Raw genomic sequence first — 21,872 nt, 5'->3', positions numbered from 1 at the left:
AAAAGCATTTGACAAAATCTAGCATGCTTTATGATTAAAACCCTCAGCAAATTTGGCCTAGAAGGGACATACCTCAAGGTAATAAAAGCCATTTATTACAAACCCACAGCCAACATTATACTGAATGGGAAAAGTTGAAAGCATTCTCCTGAGAACTGGAACAAGACAAGGATGCCCACTTTCACCACTTCTACTCAACATAGTACTGGAAGTCCTAGCCAGAGCAATCAAACAAGAGAAAGAAAGAAAAGGCATCCAAATCAATAAAGAGGAAGTCAAACTGTCACTCTTTGCCAATGATATAATCATATACCTAGAAAACCCTAAAGACTCATCCAAAAAGCTCCTACATCTGACAGGAATTAAGTAGTTTCAGGATACAAAATCAATGTAGACAAATAAATGGCACTGCTATACACCAACAATGACTGAGCTAAGAATCAGATCAAGAACTCAACCCCTTTCATGACAGCTGCAAAAAGAAAACAAACAAACAAACAAAAAAACTTGGGAGTACACCTAACCAAAGAAGTAAAAGATCTCTACAAGGAAAACTACAAAACACTGCTGAAAGAAATTATCAATGACACAAATGGAAACACATCCCATGCTCATGGATGGGTAGAATCAATGTTGTAAAAATGACCATACTGCCAAAAGCAATCTACAAATTCAATGCAATTCCATCAAAATATAATTCTCCACAAAACTAGAAAAAACAATCCTAAAATTCATGTGAAACCAAAAAAGATCCCCCCATAGCCAAAGTAAGACAAAGCAAAAAGAACAAATTTGGAGGTATCACATTACCTGATTTCAAACTATAGTACAAGGCTATGGTTACCAAAACAGCATGGTAGTGGTATAAAAATAGGCACATAAACCAATGGGACAGAATAGAGAACCCAGAAGTAAAGCCAAATATTTACAGCAACTGATCTTCAACAAAGCAAAGAAAACATAAAGTGGGGAAAGGACACCCCATTCGACAAATGGTGCTGGGGCAATTGACAAGCCATATGTAGAAGAATGAGGCTGGATCCTCATCTCTCACTTTATACAAAAATCAACTCAAGACGGATCAAAGACTTAAATATAAGACCTGAAACCATAAAAATTCTAGAAGATAACATTGAAAACAACCCTTCTAGACATTAACTTAGGGAAAGAGTTCATGACCAGGAACCCAAAAGCAAATGTAACAAAAACAAGGATAAATAGATGTGGCCTATTAATAATTAAGCTAAATTATAGAAAAGATACAGATAAATAGACAGGACCTATTAATAATTAAACTAAAAACTTCTTCACCAAAAAAAGTAATAATCAGTAGAGTAAACAGACAACCAACAGAGTGGGAGAAAATACTTGCAAACTATGCATCTGACAAAGGACTAATATCCAGAATCTACAAGGAACTCAAAGAAATTAGCAAGAAAAAAACAAATAATACCATTAAAAAGTGGGCAAAGGACACAAATCGACAGTTCACAAAAGAAGATATACAAATGGCCAACAAACATATGAAAAAATGTTCAACATCACTAATTATCGGGGAAATGCAAATCAAAACTACAATGCAATGTCACCTTACTCCTGCAGAATGACCATAGTTTAAAAAAAAAAAAAAAGTTGTTACTGTGGATGTGGTAAAAAAAGAACATTTTTACACTACTGGTTTTAATGTAAACTAGTACAACTACTTTGAAAAACAATATGGAAATGTCTTAAAGAACTGAAAGTAGAACTACCATTTGATCTAGCAATCCCACTACTGAGTATCTACCCGGAGGAAAAGTGTGTGTGTGTGTGTGTGTGTGTGTGTTTATGTATGTGTGTGTGTGTATGTATATGTGTGTGTATATACACATATATATATAAAATAAAATACGACTCAGCCATTCTCCGCAACTTGGTTGGAGTTGGAGACCATTAATTTAAGTGAAGTAACTCAGGAATGAAAAATCAAACATTGTATGTTCTCACTTATAAGCAGGAGATAAGCTGTGAAGATGCAAAGGCGTAAGAATGATATAATGGACTTTGGGGATTCAGGGGGAAGGGTGGGAGTGGGGTGAGGGATAAAAGAGTACACATTGGGTGCAGCGTACACTGCTCGGGTAATGAGTACACCAAAATCTCAGAAATTATCACTAAAGAACTTATTCATGCAACGAACTACCATCTGTTCTCCCCAAACTATTGAAATAATAATAATAATAATAACCTTATAAATTATGCTAGGTTACCTTTTCTTGAGTCAATTTGACAACTTGTATATTGTTTATTATTGTTATTATGTTATTTTATTCAAGTTTTAATATTTTAATGGCATAATTATTTATAATTTCATCTTAACATTGAAAAAATCTGCTATATTCATAATGTTCCTTTTTTCTTCTGGGATTACAGGCAACCGCCACCACACCCGGCTAATTTTTTGTATTTTTAGCAGAGACAGGGTTTCACCATGTTGGCCAGGCTGGTCTCGAACTCCTGACCTCGTAATCCACCCTCCTCGGCCTCACAAAGTGCTGGGATTATAGGTGTGAGCCACTGCACCCAGCCCATGTTGTTCAGTTTCTATTCATTTGCACAGTTTCCAAATTTCCACTTGTTATTGATTTCTAGTTTATTTCCACTGTGGTCTGAGAAGATGCTTATTACGATTTCATTTTATTGATATGATATATAACAAATTTTTAAAAATTTGTTGAGACTTGTTTTTATAGATGTAACTTATGTCCTGTCCTAATGTTGCATGGACTGATGAGAAGAATGTGTATTCTGCAGCTATTGGATAAAACGTTGTGTAGATGCTTGTTAGTTCCATTTGGTCTAAGTGCAGTTTAAAACTAATGCTCCTTTGTTGCTTTTCTGTCTAGACGATCTGTCTAAGGCTGAGAGTAGGGGGTTAAATTTCCCAACTAGTATTGTATTGGAATCTATCTCTCCCTTGCAATCTAACTTTCTGTGTATATCTGGGTGCTCCAGTATCGGCTGCATACATATTTAGAATTGTTATATCCTCTTGCTGAATTGATACCTTTATCATTATATAATGACCTTCTTTGTATCTTTTTGCTGTTTTTTGACTTAAAGCGTGCTGTATTTAATATAAGTATGGCTACTCCTGCTTGCTTTTGGTTTCCGCTTGTGGGGAATGTCTTTTTCCATCTCTTTATTTTCTATCTATCTGTATCTTTACAGGTGAAGTGAATTTCTTGTAGGCAGCGTATAGTTGGGTAATTGAAAAAAATAATTCACTCAGCCAGTCTATATCTTTTAAGTGGAACATTTAATTTATTTGCATTTAAGATTATTGATATGTGAGGACTTATTCCTGTCATTTTGCTAATTGTTTACTGGTTTTGTATATCAGTTGTTCCTTTCTTTCTCTTATTGACTATCCTTGCAGTTTGATGATTTTCTGAAGTGGTAACATTTGAGTCCATTCCCTCATTTGTGTGTTTGCTCTATCAGTGAGTTTCTTATAGGGTGGTATAATAGTGATGAATTCTGTTTTTGCCTCCTGAGAAAGATTTCTCCTTCATTTATGAAGAATACCTTTGCTGGATACAGTGTTTTTGGTTATTTCTTTCAATACTTTGAATATATAACCCAACTTTCTCCTGGTCTTTAAGGTTTCTGCTGAGAGAGGAGTCCAGCTCAAATTTGTCTCCTTGTTCTGGCTTTCAGGCAGTAATTTTATTAGAAAAGGCTTAGGAGGTGGATTCTGGGATTAGCAGGTGACTGATGGAAGAAAAGGCAAGGTGTAGAAAGTTCTAAGGCATGCACAGTTATCTCCTCATACTACCTCATGGATTGCATGTGCAAATTCAGGTGTAGTTAGTATGAAACACATAGTGGATCGCTTCTTGGCCTTTTGGCTAAGATCAAGTGAAACACACAGTGGAAATTCAGAAGGTGAGGTCAGCAAGCTCATTCTGTGCAAACTCCAGTTGACCATATTGGTTCCAACCAATTTCAGCCAGTTTTTGAAATCTCACAAGTGGACGGAGTTTCAGTGTTTCAGCAAATTATTTCTTATCTCCCTCCTGCAAACTCAAGTATTTGTTACTTATTTGTTTCTTACTCTTTGAGGTACAGCTTCAGTTTAAACTATTCAGCAAGTTGTTTTATATCTGCTATCCCATAAGCCCAAGAATTTAATCATTAAAAAAAAACTGTTGGAACAGTTTCAAGTTCTGACCAGTTTATGCAACTTAATCATGTCAAGATATAGAACATTACCATCACCCCAGAGAGGTCCCTCATACCCCTTCTTAGCCAATCCTTGCCTCCCCAAGATAGCCATTGTTCTGACATTTTCCTTTACAGAAGTATTTTATATGTTCTAGAATTTCATGTAAATGGAACTCTAAAGTATGTACTTGTTAGTATAAAATTCTTTCTTTCAGTATTTTTTTATATTCTTCCATGTTGTATCTGTAGTTGACTCCTTTTTATTACTGAGTAGTATCCTATTGATACGGTTTGGCTATGTGCCCACCCAAATCTCAGCTTGAATTGTAGCACCCATGGTCCCTACGTGTCATCGGAGGGACCTGGTGGGAGGTAATTGAATCATGGGGGGGCGGGTTTTTCTTGTACTTTTCTTGTGATAGTCAATCAGTTTCATGAGATCTGATGGTTTTATAACCTAACACATGCTCTCTTGACTACTGCCATGTAAGACATGCCTTTGTTCCTCCTTTGCCTTCCACCATGATTGTGAGGCTTCTCTAGCCGTGTGGAAATGTGAGTCCTTTAAACCTCTTTTTCTTTATAAATTACCCACTCTTTTTTTTTTTTTTTTTTTTTTGAGACAGAGTCTTGCTCTGTCACTCAGGCTGGAATGCAGTGGCATGATCTCAGCTCACTGCAACCTCCACCTCCTGGGTTCAAGCGATTCTTGTGCCTTAGCCTCCGAAGTAGTTGGGATTACAAGTGTCCACCAGCACACCTGGCTAATTTTTGAATTTTTCGTAGAGATGAGGTTTCACCATGTTGGCCAGGCTGGTCTCAAACTCTCGGCCTCAGGTGATCTGGCCACCTCGGCCTCCCAAAATGCTGGGATTACAGGCATGAGCCACCATGCCCATCCCTTTGGGTATTTTTTCGTAGCTCTATGAATATGGACTAATACACTTATTATACAAATATACTACAATTTGTTTATCCATTCTCCTATTGATAGGCTATTTCCATTTTTTAATTATTATAAAGCTACTGAACACTCTATACAAATCATTTTGTGAACACATACTTCCATTTTTCTTGTATGATATATAGGAGAGGGCCCCTGGTTCATGAAGTATTAATAGGTATATGCTTAGTTTTACAAGAAAGTGTCATAACTTTTTCCAAAGCGGTTATATAATTTTACATTCTCACCAACAATGTGTGAGTTTCAGGTGCTTTACCAAGTTGCCAACATATGGTGTTGGCAGTCATTTTAAATGTAGTCATTCTGATGAATATGTAGAGGTATCTCATTGTGGTTTGGGTTTGCATTTTCCCATAGCTAATGATGTTAAGTTTTCTGTGTGTCTCCACGTTTTTTCCAATGATTGAGGTTTATTAATTCTTTAGCATTAATTTGTCTAGGCCCTCAAAATTCTGTTGGGATTATGACCAAAATTGCTTTAGTTCTATTGATTTTGGACATATCATCTTCACAATACTTAATCTGTCTTTGTTCTATTATATAAAGCTTTCATCTCCTCTAGGAAATGTTTTACTTATATAGGTTCCAAACTGGATTTGTCAGGCTTATTCATATGTATTCTTATTTGTGGATATTATACGATTTTTTAAAAACTGTTTTCTTCTTTTATTGTTGTTACATATGGAAGGTTTGTTTGTAGCTGTTTATCCTATATCCAGCAACTTTATTAAACTTTCCTGTAAGTTGTAATAGTTTCTCAGTTCTAGTTATGTTAAATAAATCAGTATTTTTGCAAACAAATATATCTATAATGCAAATTTTCTATTGCATTATCTAGAATAGTGATTCTCAAGAGTAGTTCCCAAAAGAGGATTTTACCTTTCAAGAGACATTTGGCAACATCTGGAGACTTTTTTTGGTTGTCACACTGGGGGAGGAACTATCTGGTAGGTAAAGGCCAGGGATACTAGTAAACATCTTACAATATACCGGACATCCCCCCACAGCAAAGAGTCATCTGGCTCAAATTGTCAGTAGTGCTGAGGTTGAGAAACTCTGCTTGAGAACTTCCAGAAAACATTCAATAGTACTAGAATAAAGCAATGTTGTTTTACTCCTGATTTTAATGTGAATGTCTAATATTCATTAATAAGTATAAAATTAGATATAAATTAGTGTGGTCACAATAAGTATACAAGTGAGACATTTATTCAAGAGTACTTTGTAAACTAGTAATTATTCAATGGTGACAGAAGCTCACCATGGCACTAATTCTCAGGAAAGTTGCAGAAAGGTGTGAAGAGGGAGGTGAAAATGTTAATTACATGGCTGACTTTCACCTGGAGACATGCCTTTGCTACTAGAATTACTAAGGCATAAGAATTATACAAGATTGGTTCATATCAGCCAGGCTACTTTGGGCCTGCAGGTAGAGGAAACCCATGATATTGATAGTGAATGTCTTCTGTAGGTTGCAAGCTTCTATAACCTTTCTTAATTGTTGTATATCTAAATAGTCCTATTCTTCCCTTACTTGTTATGATTCACCCAACTTACCAGCATGTAAAGATGTTTTCCATTTGCTTTTTGCTGCTAGTATTGAGAAAGCTCCTATTAATTTGTCAGTTTTACATTCTTTGTAAGTAATATCTTTTATGGAGAGCTTTCTCGTTGTTGATGCTCTAAAATTATACTACAGTGAGTTTAATATTTTGTCAGTTTCTCTTTCTCGCTGAAGCTTCAATTAGATGTTTTTGTTGGAACTCCATTTTATAACATTTTAAATACCATTTTTAAATTCTTTTGGTTGACAATTTCTGAGATTACTTCTAGGTCACTTGTTTGTTTAGCTGTGTTTATCTGAATATTCAGTCCATTTGTTAACTTGATTTTTTCCAAGATATCTAATAGGTCCATTCTTAGAACCACTTGTTTCTGTTTCAAACAAGATACTCCTTTCTGTCTAAAGATATTCAATAAAGATTCTGCCTCCGTAATCCCAGCACTTTGGATGGCCAAGGAGGGTGGATCACCTGAGGTCAGGATTTCGAGACCAGACTGGCTAACATGGTAAAACCCTGTCTCTATTAAAAATACAAAATCAGCTGGGTGTGTGTGGTGGTGCACACCTCTAATCCCAGCTACTTAGGAGGCTGAGGCAGGAGAATCACTTGAACCTGGGAGGCAGAGGTTGCAGTGAGCCGGGATCGCGCCATTGTACTCCAGCGTGGGTGACAGAGTGAGACTTTGTCTCCCCCAAAAAAAGATTCCGCCTCAATTCTAGTGATGTGTTTTCTTATTGGAAATGCTTCTGTTATGTATTGGCTTGCCTCAAGTTTAAGTAGAAGCACTATTTATTACTAACAGAATACAAAATTTGAGCATGTGCTATTCTAGACACTTCATATTCATTAATGTACTTATCCTTTTGTTAACTTTATAAAGTACCATTAACCCCATGTGATGGTTAATACTGAGTGCCAACTTGATTGGACTGAAAGACACAAAGTATTGATCCTGGGTGTGTCTGTGAGGGTGCTGCCAAAGGAAATTAACATTTGAGTCAGTGGGCTGGGAAAGACAGACCTACCCTTAATCTGGGTGGGCACAATGTAATCAGCTGCCAGCTCAGCTAGAATATAAGCAGGTAGAAAAATGTGAAAAGAGAGACTGGCTTAGCCTCCCAGCCTACATCTTTCTCCCATGCTGGATATTTCCTGCCCCCAAACATCAGACTCCAAGTTCTTCAGTTTTGGAATTTGTACAAAGAGCAAGAAGAGCTCCTCAGCCTGCAGACGGCCTATCGTGGGACCTTGTGATTATGTGGGTTAATACTTAATAAACTCCCCTTTATACACATATCTATTCCATTAGTTCTGTCCCTTTAGAGAACGCTGACTAATACAGATTTCAGTACCGAGACTGGGATAGTTCTAGAGGAACAGAGTATTAAGGATGAAGTTCTTTCATTGGCTTTGGGTTTCTAGAGTTGGCTTATTAGACCCCAGAATGCTAAGGACTCTACTTCTAATAGTATGGAGAACACTGATAGTCCTTGGCATGAACTGTTTAGAGAGTTATACAAAATAAATGCATTTAACACTCCTGATTCATTGCTCACACGAGGCAAGGAGTTCAGTGACTCCATACATAATACCTTTGACTATATGTGGAGAACCAAGGAACATAATGAAGCTGGTTGGTTCCTCCTAAGTTCAGTGGACAAAGTGATTAAAGAAAATGAACTCAGGCATTCTATATCCCTGCTTCAGAAGCAGATACTGAGCCTCAAATCTGCTAAGATTGCCTGAGTGAGAGTCTTATCTCCTGTAGAGAAAGAGTTGAAATTCTGGACAAACAGACACAAGCTCTTATCATGTGAGTGGCTGACCTGCAATGAAAGGTACATGCACAGCCTCACCAGGTGTCTACTGTTAAAGTGAGGCTATTTATTGGAAAAGAATGGGACCCTGCAATATAGAATGGGGACATGTGGGAGGATCCTGATGAAGCTGGGGATACTGAGCTTGTAAGCTCTAATGAAACTTTTTTTGCCAGACGAAACAGCTTCCTCATTCCCAGTAGTGGCAACATTGCCTCCCCCACCCATGCTGCCAACAGCCTTTCCACTTTTGTCTGAGGAGATAAACCCTGTGCTGCCTGAGGCAACAGTGGCGGCCTCCCCTGAGGCAGTTGCCAGGCAAGACAATGTTGATTCTCCTCAGGAGCCACCCCTAACACCCCTGTTTGCTTCTAGGCCTATAACTGAAGTCCTGGCCACCCCTAGAGGTGAAGTTGAGAGTGTGACCCATGAGGAGGTATGCTACACTCAAAAGAACTGCTTGAATTTTCCAACTTATATAAACAAATCTGGAGAACAGGTATGGGAATGGATATTAAGGGTATGGGATAATGCTGGAAGGAACATAGAGTTGGATCAGGCTAAATTTATTAATTTGGGCCCACTAAGCAGGGACTCTGCACTTAATGTTGCAGCTCAGGGAGTTAAAAGAGGTTCTAAAGGCTTATTTGCTTTGTTAGCTGAAGTATGGATTAAAAGATGGTCCACTGTGAGTAAGCTGGAAGTGCCTGATCCCCCTTGGGTTAATGTAGAGGAAGGGATGGAAAGGCTTAGGGAGATTAGGATGGTGGAGTGGATTAGTCACTTTAGACCTACTCATCGCTGCTGGGAGGGTACAGAAGATATACCCTTGACCAATGCCTTGAAAAATAGATTTGTGAGGGCAGCACCTGCATCTTTGAAGATCCCTGTAATTGCTCTTTTCTTTATGTCAGATCTAACAGTGGGAACCACAGTCCCTCAACTACAAAATTTAAATACAATGAGAATAATTGGATCCCAAGGTGGCAGGGGGCAGGTGGCAGCACTAAACTGTCAAAGGCAAGGTAGGCATAGCTACTGTAATGCACAGCAGAGGCAAAGCGGCAATCAGAATAGTCGGATTGTACAGAACTCAGGCATTGGCTAATTAATCACGGTGCTTCTAGAAGTGAAATTGATAGGAAGCTTACTGCATTCCTACTTCATTTATGCAAACAAAAACCTTCTAGTTTGAATGGACAAAAGACTAATTTGAATTACGAAAACAGAATCACAACCCCTCAGTCAATTTCCAGACTTGAGCCAGTTTATGGATCTGGAACCCCTTAAATGAAGGGGAGGCCAGGTGCCCTTGAGGAAGGACCCCACTATATTACCGACAATTTTTGGAGTGAATCTTTCTCCCTTCCCTCCCAAGGAGACTTACAGCCTTTTACCAGGGTAACTGTGCATTGGGAAAAGGGAAATGATCAGACATTTTGGAGACTACTGGACACTGGCTCTGAGCTGACATTGATTCCGGGGTACCCAAAATGTCACTGTGGTCCTCCAGTAAAAGTCAGGTAATTAACGGAGTTTTAGCTCAGGTCCAACTTACAGTGGGTCCAGTGGGTCCCCAGACTCATCCTGTGGTCATTTCCCCAGTGCCAGAATTCATAATTGGCATAGACATACTTAGCAGCTGGCAGAACTCCCACATTGGCTCCTTGAATGGTAGGATGAGAGCTATTGTGGTGGGAAAGGCCAAATGGAAGCCATTAGAACTCCTTCTACCTAGAAAAATAGTAAATCAAAAATAATATCACATCCCTGGAGGGACTGCGGAGATCAGTGCCACCATCAAGGACTTGAAAGATGGTGGTGATTCCCATCACATCTCCATTCAACTCTCCCATTTGGCCTGTGCAGAAGACAGATGGATCTTGGCAAATGACAGTGGATTCTTGTAAGCTTAACCATATGGTGACTCCAATTGTAGGTGCTATACCAGATGTCAACTCCAATTTCTTCAGTTTTGGAACTCAGACTGGCTCTCCTTGCTCCTCAGCCTGCAGACAGCCTATTGTGGGACCTTGTGATTGTGTGGGTTAATACTTGATAAACTCCCCTTTATATATACCTATTCCATTAGTTCTGTCCTCTAGAGAACACTGACTAATACACCCCACTTTACAGATGACCAAACTGAGGCAATGAAGAGGTATAAACTCAAGGCCAAGGAGTTAGTAAGTTTTGGAGCCAGCGCACAATCCTATAGAGCCCCTATTTCTTCCTAGAGGGTACTAGTCACATGAGGCCCTGAGAAGCCTGACTCAAGCTTGCATGCTCATTCTTTGCTGCTGAAAGTAATTACCCTAGTAGCTGCTAATTGGCTTACAGTGGAATGGATAGGGGCATCCACACACTTGGCTGCAATGCATTAATTGCCTCTGTGTACCCTCCTGTTGCCTACACCTACCTTGGCTATGAAATGGCACTGCACCATCCTTCGCATGAAAGTCACCCTTTCTAGACCAAGAATTGTTTTCAATCTTAGCTCTGTGTTTAATATGAAGGAACCCCTATTATATTGTATACTTAAAGTACATATACAAATAAGAGGAGAACATTGAGACTTAAGGTTTCACCACTTAATTTCTAGTATATCCACTTGTACTGCTTGCATTTACCAAATCCTGACTCTGGGTGCTAAGGTAAGGTGGGGGCATGGTAGAGGGAAGATTTTTTTTTTTAGCCTAACACACCCACTGTCTCAGGAAGCTTTTTATACCAATTCCACATTGCTATTGGAGCACTGGAAGCATTAGTTCTACCAATATTTTTACACATAGTTATAATGCAAAGCAGATTTATTTGCATGCACAGCAAAGAGGATTAGGAAACTAGATAAAAGTCTTCAGGCAAGTGGAACTGATCAAGACTCTTAAGTAGCTGACTCTGAGATCACTACAATGGCAAGACTTGCTGTGCTGCTGCCTTCAGAAATTAAGTCTCTTCAACTGATGTCTCAGCAGACTCAGCAGACTTTCCAGACAGGCCTTTCTGCTGGAGGGACTCTTCTAATAGCTTCTGATGGTATTCCAGAAAAGCTATGCTTGCTGTCTGTTTATCTATGAACTCCTTTACGAAGTCTATGAGCTGTAGAAATAAAACAGGGAAGCACCCACATTGAGGACCATGTCTGCAACAAGAATCTACCTATATTGTAGCCCAGGGACCAGCAGTCCTGGGAGCATGTCAGAAATTCAAAATCTCAGGCTCCACTCCAGATTTACTAAACCAGCCTCTGAATTTTAAGAAAGACTAGGTGATTCATATGCATATTGAAGATCCAGCAGCACTGATCTAAGATATTCAAGACCTTTAGGTAAATACAAGCACCTACTTTCAATGGGTATGAGTATTAGGTTGTCTTATCAAAAGTACAGGTTACTTTAACAGGCTACTACTGCAATGGTTTTCAATCCTGATTATTTGAATCACATAGAGATTTTGAGTAGCTGCCCAGACCTCATTCCTAAAGATTAAAATTTAAGTGATCTGGCATAAGGTTCGAGCATTTGTACCATTTCAGAGCTCCTCACTGAGTCCAACATGTGTCTAGAGTTGAGAACTATTGTAACTAGGCCCATTTTCTTCACTTTGACTTCCTGAGAAGCTAGGAAGTTAGAAAGAAGTTATCACTTTGAGGTAGAGTGCTTACCAATAACCAGGAAGACCTCAGAGAAGTCTGTATTGTAATAGGTCACCATTAACATCTACTTTTGCAGTAACAGTCTAGAACAGTGGTTCTCAAACTGTGGCCATCAGCCAGCAGTATCACCACCTAGATTTGTTAGAAATACATTCTTGAGACCTATACAAAACCAACCCAATAAACAACTTTTGGGAGTGAGCCCTAGAAGTGTGTTTTAGTAAGCACTCCAAGTGATTCTTGTGCTCACTAAAGCTTAAGCATTTCTGGTTTAGGATATTTACAAGCCAACAGCAACAGAACCATTGTTTTATTTAATTTTACAGAGTGCATTACTCCTAGGAAGATGTTTTCACCATACACTAAGTTTCACTTTTCTTCACCAGGACAGCTATCTGCCCACTCCCGAACTACTGCTAGAAATAAGTTCCCAGACTTCCTTCCAGGGAAAAAAACACATGTTGGGTGATCTATTGCCTTGGTCCCCTTTCTCAGAAGCAAATCATAATCCAGAAGTGAGAGATAACACTGTTTGTCAGAACCAGCTAACTACTTACACCAGTTTCATCATCCTTTGTAGCTGTGATTTTCAGGTCTTGTAGGACATTGGTTAATGTGTTCTCCAACTGCACAGCAAACTTCAGGGCTTGTAAGCCATTTCCCCAGTTATCTATGTTGGGCCTCTGTTGAAGAGGAACAGGAGAGTCGCTTTTTTACTTCAGGCACAGTTTTGTTGCATTCTGCTTCCTGCATAGGACCATGACTAGGTTTGCATAGTGTAATGGTCTCCAAACTTTGAGGTGCAATGGAATCAGCTGAGAATCTTAAATGTTAATACTTGGCTCTCAATCGTAGACACTGTGACTTAATTGGTATGGGATGCAACATGGGCATCATGAGTTTTAAAAGATTCCCAGGTGATTTTAATGTGCTACAGAGCAAGAGTACTACTAGCACAGGTACACATACAAGTATTGCATTAGCTTTGGAATTCTATGATGGTGGTCCATCTCTCATTAGCACACATTTACTTCTTTTTATAAAGCAGGAGTTAAAAAACAACCAAAACAACCACCTTAGGAAAATTAGGGATGTTCCTGGATGTAATAGTCCCAACTAAGGCTCAGGTTGTTTCTTTGGAGTGTGTGCCCAAACAAAAAAATTTCTTTTACTACTTTAAAGAGACAGCCATATTAAATACCTGAACATGTACCTGAATTAGATTAACAATCTGAAATAGGACGCTAACACCTCTGAGAAGAAGGCATTAGAGTAGCGCTTCTCAAACTACACATACCATTAGGATCATCTGGAGAGCTTGTTAAGTTGTAGCTCTTTGGGCCTATGTCTGGGGTGAGAGCCACAAATTTGCATTTCTAGTGAGTCCCCAGGTGATGCTGACAACCCAGCGACCAAACTTTGTGACGCTCATTAAGACAAGCCAAACAAGCATTTACTGGCTAAAATTTACCCCAAATGATGTTGACATATACTTGCTTTCAGAGTCAGTTAGTTGCTAAGAAGCCCATGTAGGAACATGAGTAACCTAAAATGTTACATAGCAACTAATCAGTTTAATTCTCTAGACCTGGCAAAGGCCCCACAGAAGTCAAAACAAAGTTTGACATTCACCTTAATAACTGGAAGGCAGATAATACCCTCACGTTTTCTTAGATATCTTAGGAACTGCTTTGCATGCTCCCTTTTCAGCTCAGCCTGCTCCGAGAAGAACTTGGCAAAAGGAGGCATTCTCATATCTTCACTGTAATAACAGGCCTGGTCAAATGTAAGAAAAGGGTGGGGGCTGAGGATGAGGTAAAATAGTTTTAAGACCTGAATTGCACACAAACTCACTTTGTTGTCTCAGTGGTTGTCCAGAAAGAGGCCTTCTTTGGTCAGTCTTGGATCCTGTTTGTTCTTTGACTTCCAGAAGGCTCTGGCTGTCCCCCAGAACCTAGTCTACCTCAAAGATCAGCCATCCAGATCCTAATATACTGGTGCCTAATGTCTTGCTCTTATGGCTTCTTCAAGGGTCATAGTTTTGAACTTAGATGCTAGCACTTATATCCTTTAATTGTGTAGATATGACACAAATCCAGCATAAATTTACATTTTAAAAATCTATTTCATCAATCCTAACACATCTATGTTAATTTTGAAATAGCGTATAGGTATAAAATTGTTTATTCAGTGTATCACCAGTGTTTGATGCCCATGTAGTTTTGGCAACACACTGGAAAGAGCTGTAACTTTCCCTATCAAAGCCCATAGCTTTTAATATAGGGCCACAGAGCAGCAATATCCCAACCACTGAGTTGCTGTTTCATCTGGTATCCAACTACCAATATGGCCATAAGAACTATTATTAAGAAGATAGAAGATATATTATCACCCAGAGCAGAGCTGAAACCTCCCTCTCAGTTGCTCAAGAACCCATACTAACCATGGATAAGTAAGCATCACTGATATGCAGCTCATAAGATGCTACTCGGTTAATAGCAACTCCACATTCTTCAGAGAAGGGACCGTGGATTTCATATTCCATCTCAGCTTTAGGGAAATCCAGCCATAAAAAGTACCACCCACTAAGGTAAGGGACTTCTTAAATACTAATAGGAATATAGCCAGCCCACTTCTTATAAGCTGAAATTCCATTCAGCTGAGATTAACAGCTACTAATCTACCAACGAGGACATTGTTTCTAGATGAAAGAACCAATCAAACCAGAGAAAACAGTGAAGAAAAAGGGGGTTAGTGCTCTTACTATCCCAGTCAGTGTTCAGTGTTTTCTCTCTTCTTCTCTCTGATTGTGGTTCTCTCTGATATATTTCCTGAGTAGTGAGGCATTAACAGAAAGGATGCATTACCTTTATTTTTTTTTCTTTCTTCAAAAACTATTATGGCACCACATGCTGGATCCCACGGCGAATCTAAGAAGACTGGCTAAAATGCATTTTGTCTATGAGGTACCATTACATCTCCCTCCTTTCTCCATAAGACCCCAACACACATAACTGATCTTAAGGTGGGATATGATGGGAGTTCTGAGATGTCAACACCATTATTAGCTGAGGGGAATAGGGCAGGTTTTATTAATAAATTGTCATTTTAAATTGGCCCTGGAAAGTAAACAAGAACGTAGAGAAATGGAAATGGAAGATGGGCATTCCACCTGGAAAACAAGCCTACATAGGCTGTAAATATGAGAGGTGTTAGTGGTTTCTCCAAGCTACAGAAGACAGTTTCAGCTGGGAACACTTTGGCCCCCTCCTTTTACTATATCCCAAAGGTCCCCACCTGCCCCAACATACACTTTAATTTGCATCCTTTGAGGGCAAAGACTGTTTCATTTGTTTTGGTATATGTACAACCCATAATGGAGTATTTTGTAAATAATACATGCTGAAACAATGTTGATTAAATAAAAATATATTTCATGTGTAAGTAAAGAGCAAGATTTCTCATGCATCTGGTGGATTCCTAGTTTGAGCCTAAGCCGAGTCTGCTTGAACCTCATTAGAAATGGCAGGTCACCAAAGTCTATCTCTTGAGGCAGTGAGGAGTGAGGCAGCTTCCTGAGAACTTTTGTTTCCTGACTGCTCTTGTCCCCAATTGAATTTAATGCCTTAGTCCCAAGAAGACAGAGGTGCTTTGAGTCAGTGCTTCTCAAAGAGTAACTTGCATATGAATCACCTGGGGCTGTTGTTAACATGCAGATTCTGATTGTGGAGGCCTGAGATTCTGCATTTCTAACAATGCTGCCGAATGCTATTGGTCCATGGACTACACTTCGAGTAGTAAGGGTTTAAGTACATTCCTAAAAAGTTGTTTCAGTAAAAATTCCATAAGACAGAAATGGCACTACCAGTGGACCCTGTAATAGTAGAGGAAAAGAGAACAGTCTATGCTTCTTCTCCACAGACCCCTGTACTGCCTTGGCATGTGAGAGCTCACAGGACCTTCATGGCAGCATCTCTGGGGAGGCAGCAGCTCCAGGGCACTCTGCAGTATCCCGCCTATGAGGTTACAGCAGGTGAAGAGGAAATAAAGTGGTAACTCATTAGATAATTAATTGTTTTTTTTTTCATAGTATATGTAAAACATTACCTGAATTTCCTCCAAAATTTGGGGAAATTTTAAGGAGATTAGGATCCTATGTGAGCAGATGAACAAGTGTCAATGAAATCTGAATTATTACTGTTACTATTAAATCTACAAGATACTAAATCTGAAAGATACAGATTTTACCTACTGGGAGATGTTATGAGAGTTTGGATATTTCTGGGTGATCTATTGTATTCTTCCATGTAGACATTCCAGGATTCCATCATGCCACCTGGGCCAAACACAGTGCTAGATACATATGAATAAACTATCCCTGTTGGATATGGTTTGGATATTTGTTCCCTCCTAATCTCATATTGAAATGTGATCTCCAGTATTGGAGGTGGGGCCTACTGAGAGCTGTCTGGGTCATGGGGGTGGATCCCTCATGAATGGCTTGGTGCCCTCCCCGTGGTAATGACTCCATGGGAGATCTGATTGTTAAAAAGGCTCCGGGACCTCCCTGTCCTCTCAATCTTGCTCCCCCTCTTGCCATGTGACATGCTGGCTCCCCTTGCCTTCCACGATGAGTAAAAGCTTCCTGAGACCCTCATGATGCTTCTTGTACAGCCTGCAGAACTATCAGCCAAATAAACCTCTTTTCTTTATAAATTACACAGCCACAGGTATTCCTATATGGCAGCACGAAGGAACAAACACACTGTTCTTGTGGTTAGACATTATTAAGAAATATTGCAATCTAAACACTTAAAACCAACCTTAGCAATTTGTAGAAGAAAAGAATGGGGCCGGGCACGGTGGCTCACGCCTGTAATCCCTGCACTTTGGTAGGCCAAGGCGGGTGGATCATCTGAGGTCAGGAGTTTGAGACCAACCTGGCCAACATGATGAAACCCCATCTCTACTAAAAATACAAAAATTAGCCAGGAGTGATGGTGGGCACCTGTAATCCCAGCTACTCAGGAGGCCTGAGGCAGGAAAATCACTTGAACCCGGGCGGTGGAGGTTGCAGTGAGCTGAGATTGAGTCACTGCACTCCAGCCTGGGCAACAAGAGCAAAACTCTGTCTCAAAAAAACAAACAAAAAAAAGAATGGAAAAAACCACGTCATCAACATCAGTAACAACCACATCATCAACATCAGTAACAGTGTGCTATTATGGTATATTTACAGGTGACTTTTTTCCTTTTCTCTTTTCCATATTTTTCAAACTTTTATAATCATATATATATATTATTCATTTTGAAAAAGGAACCTAACAAATGCCTTTTCTAGAGAATTAGCACCATGCCTTTCCTTAATAGAAGCTCCACATAGGCCAGCTGCGGCAGCTCACGCCTGTATTCCGAGCAGTTTGGGAAGCCCAAATGGGCAGATCACTTAAGGCCAGGAGTTCCAGACCAGACTGGCCAACATAGCAAAACCCCAACTCTACTAAAAATACAAAAAATTGGCCGGGCCTGGTGGGGTGCACCTGTAGTCCCAGCTACTTGGGAGGCTGAGGCAGGAGAAGTACTTGAGCCTGGGAGGTGGAAGTTGCAGTGAGCCGAGATGGTGCCACTATACTCTGGCCTGGGTGACAACAGCGATACTCCGTCTCAAAAAAAAAAAAAAAAAAAAAAAGAATATCAGAAAATATAAACTTTCATGTGTGTTCAGGTAATATATATGTATTTTTAAAGCTAAGGCCAACAAAAAGAGTTTTGAAGAGAGAAGTATACGGTAGGTCTAAAAGAGGGAAAATTTTTGACCAAGAAGAACAAGGTAGGGAGGGAGACAGACACTAACAGGACAAAAAGTGCAACATTTACCAAGGAGGGAGAGAAAGCAGAGCAACTAGAGTTGTATAACAGAGAGAATCATATGTAAAAAAAGCTCCCTCAGATATTAACAGAGAAACATAAATACAGTAGAAGAGAAGTCCAGGTAGGGTAGTACCAAAACCAAACCAAAGTATCTAGATGATTTACATCAGGATACATGTCCAGGTCTAAGTGAGCTTTATTCTTTGGTTGAAATAATGACTTCCAGAAGTGACTTGGGAAGCGCTATTGGTAATGTTTAAAGAATACTGGAGGGAAATGCCAAAATACAACTAAATACTTTTATGATATCTTCATGGCAAGATGCAGACATTTGCACTGGATGATAACATAGGCCAACTGGCATCTGAAAATCAAAGAAGGCTATTTATTGGATTGGGAATAATTTAGCAAAAGTTTTGGTGATATGATATAAGGCATTGCATCAGTCATGTCCTTTTTTCTAAGCGAAAAATTTAGCTGCATTGAGTTTTAACATCTAATTAGATGTAAAAATTTCACAAATCTGAAAGGACTAATTAGCATGCTGAGTGACAGAAACAAGGTCAACAGAACTTGACAGGTTAAACCAAATAGGCTAAAGTTAATATCATTAAACATAAGTAAAAATAAACATAAAATCCTATATTTCAGCCAGGTGAGGTGGCTCACACCTGTAATCCCAGCACTGTAGGAGGCCAAGGTGGGCAGATCACAAGGTTAGGAGATTGAGACTATCCTGGCTAACGCGGTGAAACCCTGTCTCTACTAAAAATACTATATATATATTAGCCGGGCGTGGTGGCAGGGTCCTGTAGTCCCAGCTACTTGGTAGGCTGAGGCAAGGAGAATGGCGTGAATCCAGGAGGCGGAGCTTGCAGTGAGCCGAGATTGCACCACTGCACTCCAGCCTGGGTGACAGAGCAAGACTCTGTCCCCCCCCCAAAAAAAAAAACAAAACCTATATTTCAGATTGGTGAATCAATATCTTATCAATAGAAAGAGGATATCTTATTAAACAGTAGTTCATGTGAAAATGACCTAGATTTTTACTTGGTTGACTGGTCAATATGACCAGAGAGTTGACAGAAAAGCAAATGCAATTCATTTTTTTCCTTCTCAGGTAGATAGAATTTTTTTATTGAATGATTGACTTATATAATTGATGAAGCCACTATGTACAGACAAGAGAGGGGATTATTTATTTATTATTTATTTCTTGATTTAGCCTTGACGATCTCCTCCTTCTTGGTCTGAAGATGCTCCTCATGGTACTTACTTGCTCCTTTGAACTTAGACCTGTGAGCCTCAGCCTAGTCAGCCAGAAGCCCTTGTAGGCCTTCAATGTGTAGACATGTTCCATGAGAATCCACTTGTTTTTGAACACATTTCCTTTCGTGTTTAAGTATGAGCTATGAAACACGTGGGGTTAAACTAGATCCACAGCATTTTCTGAGCAGCAGGTGCAGAAATCTCATCCTTCACATTCAAGTTAACTTCTTAGGCAGTCAAGCGTTGACAGTCCCCTTTCGCTTACCTTCACTTATATGGCTGCCCTTTCAGGGGACCAAGGTATTTTTCTGGCATCAATCCTAGAATGAACAGTCACAGGCTTGCTGGTGTTCAGCCCATCTTTTGTCAGCTTCTGGATCTGCTGATGGGCATTGGTTTTGGTGATTACATTGGTCTTGCCCAGGTCTAACCAGTCCTCCTTTTAGCAGCAGAGGACTCTGGAGGTGAGCCTCTTCTGAAGCTTCAGGGCTGTTGTTCATTTTTCAAGAAGCAGTTTAGTGACCGGATTCTAAGAGATGCTCATCCTGTTGTAACCATGCAGTGACTCATATTCTAAGGGTCCAGCCGTCTAACACACACTTATACCTAGGGCCTCTCAGAAGTAGGTGACCAGTGCTACATGGTAATAAGAGATAAATAAGGACTTGAGAAGGTTTTGCCTACTATTTCGTCATATTTGTATTTTATTTCAGGTGTCACATTTTTGTTATGTTTATATTTTAATTTTGGCACTACATTTTTGAGACATTGACAACTGCAGGATAACTGGGTGAAGGAGAGGTTTATTTATTTCAATGCTTGTGTTATAGAGTTGTAAGATTTAGAAATGCTTAAGTGTTGAAAAATTGATGCATAAAATCATTTTCAACAACCTTGCTAGGCAGCTGCTATTACTCCTTTTGTGACGGTGAAAAACAAAATCTAAGAGAGGTCAAGTTACTCACCTACAGTTGCACAGCTAGTTAGTGGCAGAGTCAATATTTGAACTCATCCAGCTTTGACTCTAAAAATCCAGGTTCTTTCTAATATATCATTCATCTCATTGTATTCAAATAAATGCTTTCTTTTTCTGATTTGTTAATGTTAAAATATGAAAAGAACTATTAGGATACAAAAATTTAAAATGCATTTAGTGATACTTATGAACTCATCTATATTAAAAAATGAAAATATAGTAAACAAAATATTCAATTTGATAAATAGTAAATACTCCTATGTACAATATTGAAATTTATTTCTTAGTCCTCTAAATATGCCTATGTTTCTTCTAAATTATTCTCTACAGCCTGGAACTTTATTATATATAGTCCAAATAAAAGCATGTGAAATTAGAGCTTTCAAAATGAATATAGTTTTGTGACTGAATGAAAGATTACTGTATATAAGCTTAACGCATTCTAAGAAAACCATACATAATTCACTTTCAATAGGCTCAGTGAAATAGCAATAAACAAGCATATTAATTTCATATGATGATGGATATATATACACATAAGTATATTTCATAGAAAATAAAATGAACAGGAAATTGAAAATCATTAGTATTTTGGACTGTGTGGTTTCTCTGGAGACATAATCACAGATACCAAAAACTTGTATCTAAAGTCACTGTAATAGCCACTTCAATTGACAAATGTTGGTTTGTGATCCATTTAAATGCACATTTTAATGAAAAATTATGAATAATAATTTGAATATTTCCCTCATCCATCAAAATACAACATGGCCATCTCCCTAGAGAAGGGAAATTGTGATATCTCAAAAGAGGCTTGTCTGTATTCTATAAACTTATACTGGTAATCATCTCTTAAAATAGGAGTACACTATTGCATGAACTTTTCTACGTCTGTTTCAAATACCTCCCCGCTGCCACCACCACCACCGTCAACAAGACACTTCTACAATGATCGATAGTTTGGACACTCATTTCTTGGCCAGCATCCTTGAACTCCTGGAGTTCCTGGACTGCTGAGGAAGAAATGCTCAATATTCAGTGTGAAGACCCTGGCTGTCTGCATCTTAGAGGAATATGTATTTGGTTTTGATTTCAGCTTAATACGACCCAGGGGCTGGAAACAGGACTGCTTAACTAACAGCCAACACCAACATGTCCTTCACCTGGAAAAGGGTCATGCGGGTATTAGGTTAAGGTGTTGGGAGAAGAGTGATGAAGGTGGGTTTCTGTAATCTGTGAAGTTCATTGGCAAGGGCTAAAATGCTGGCTGGAAGCAATAGGAATATGATCTTAAATAAACCTGGTGGGGAAGAGAAGTATTTTAAAACATTCTTCAGGTCTTTGATTTCTCTCACCCTCCTTTCCTCTAAGAAATCTAGATTAATGGATGAAATTTTGTGATTATTTTTTATTTTCCTATACTTGTATTATCTTGATTCTTATAGCTTGGATCTGAATAGGAGATTTTAAATGAATGAGTGATATTGTGAGCTATGTAATGCCATGGTTAAGAATGCAGGCTTTACCAGAGATAGTCTGGGTTTGAATC

This window comes from Pan paniscus, chromosome 2 (genome assembly GCF_029289425.2).
Source record: "Pan paniscus chromosome 2, NHGRI_mPanPan1-v2.0_pri, whole genome shotgun sequence".
NCBI classification, from domain to species: domain Eukaryota; kingdom Metazoa; phylum Chordata; class Mammalia; order Primates; family Hominidae; genus Pan; species Pan paniscus.
Note: the sequence above shows the minus strand (reverse complement) of the source record.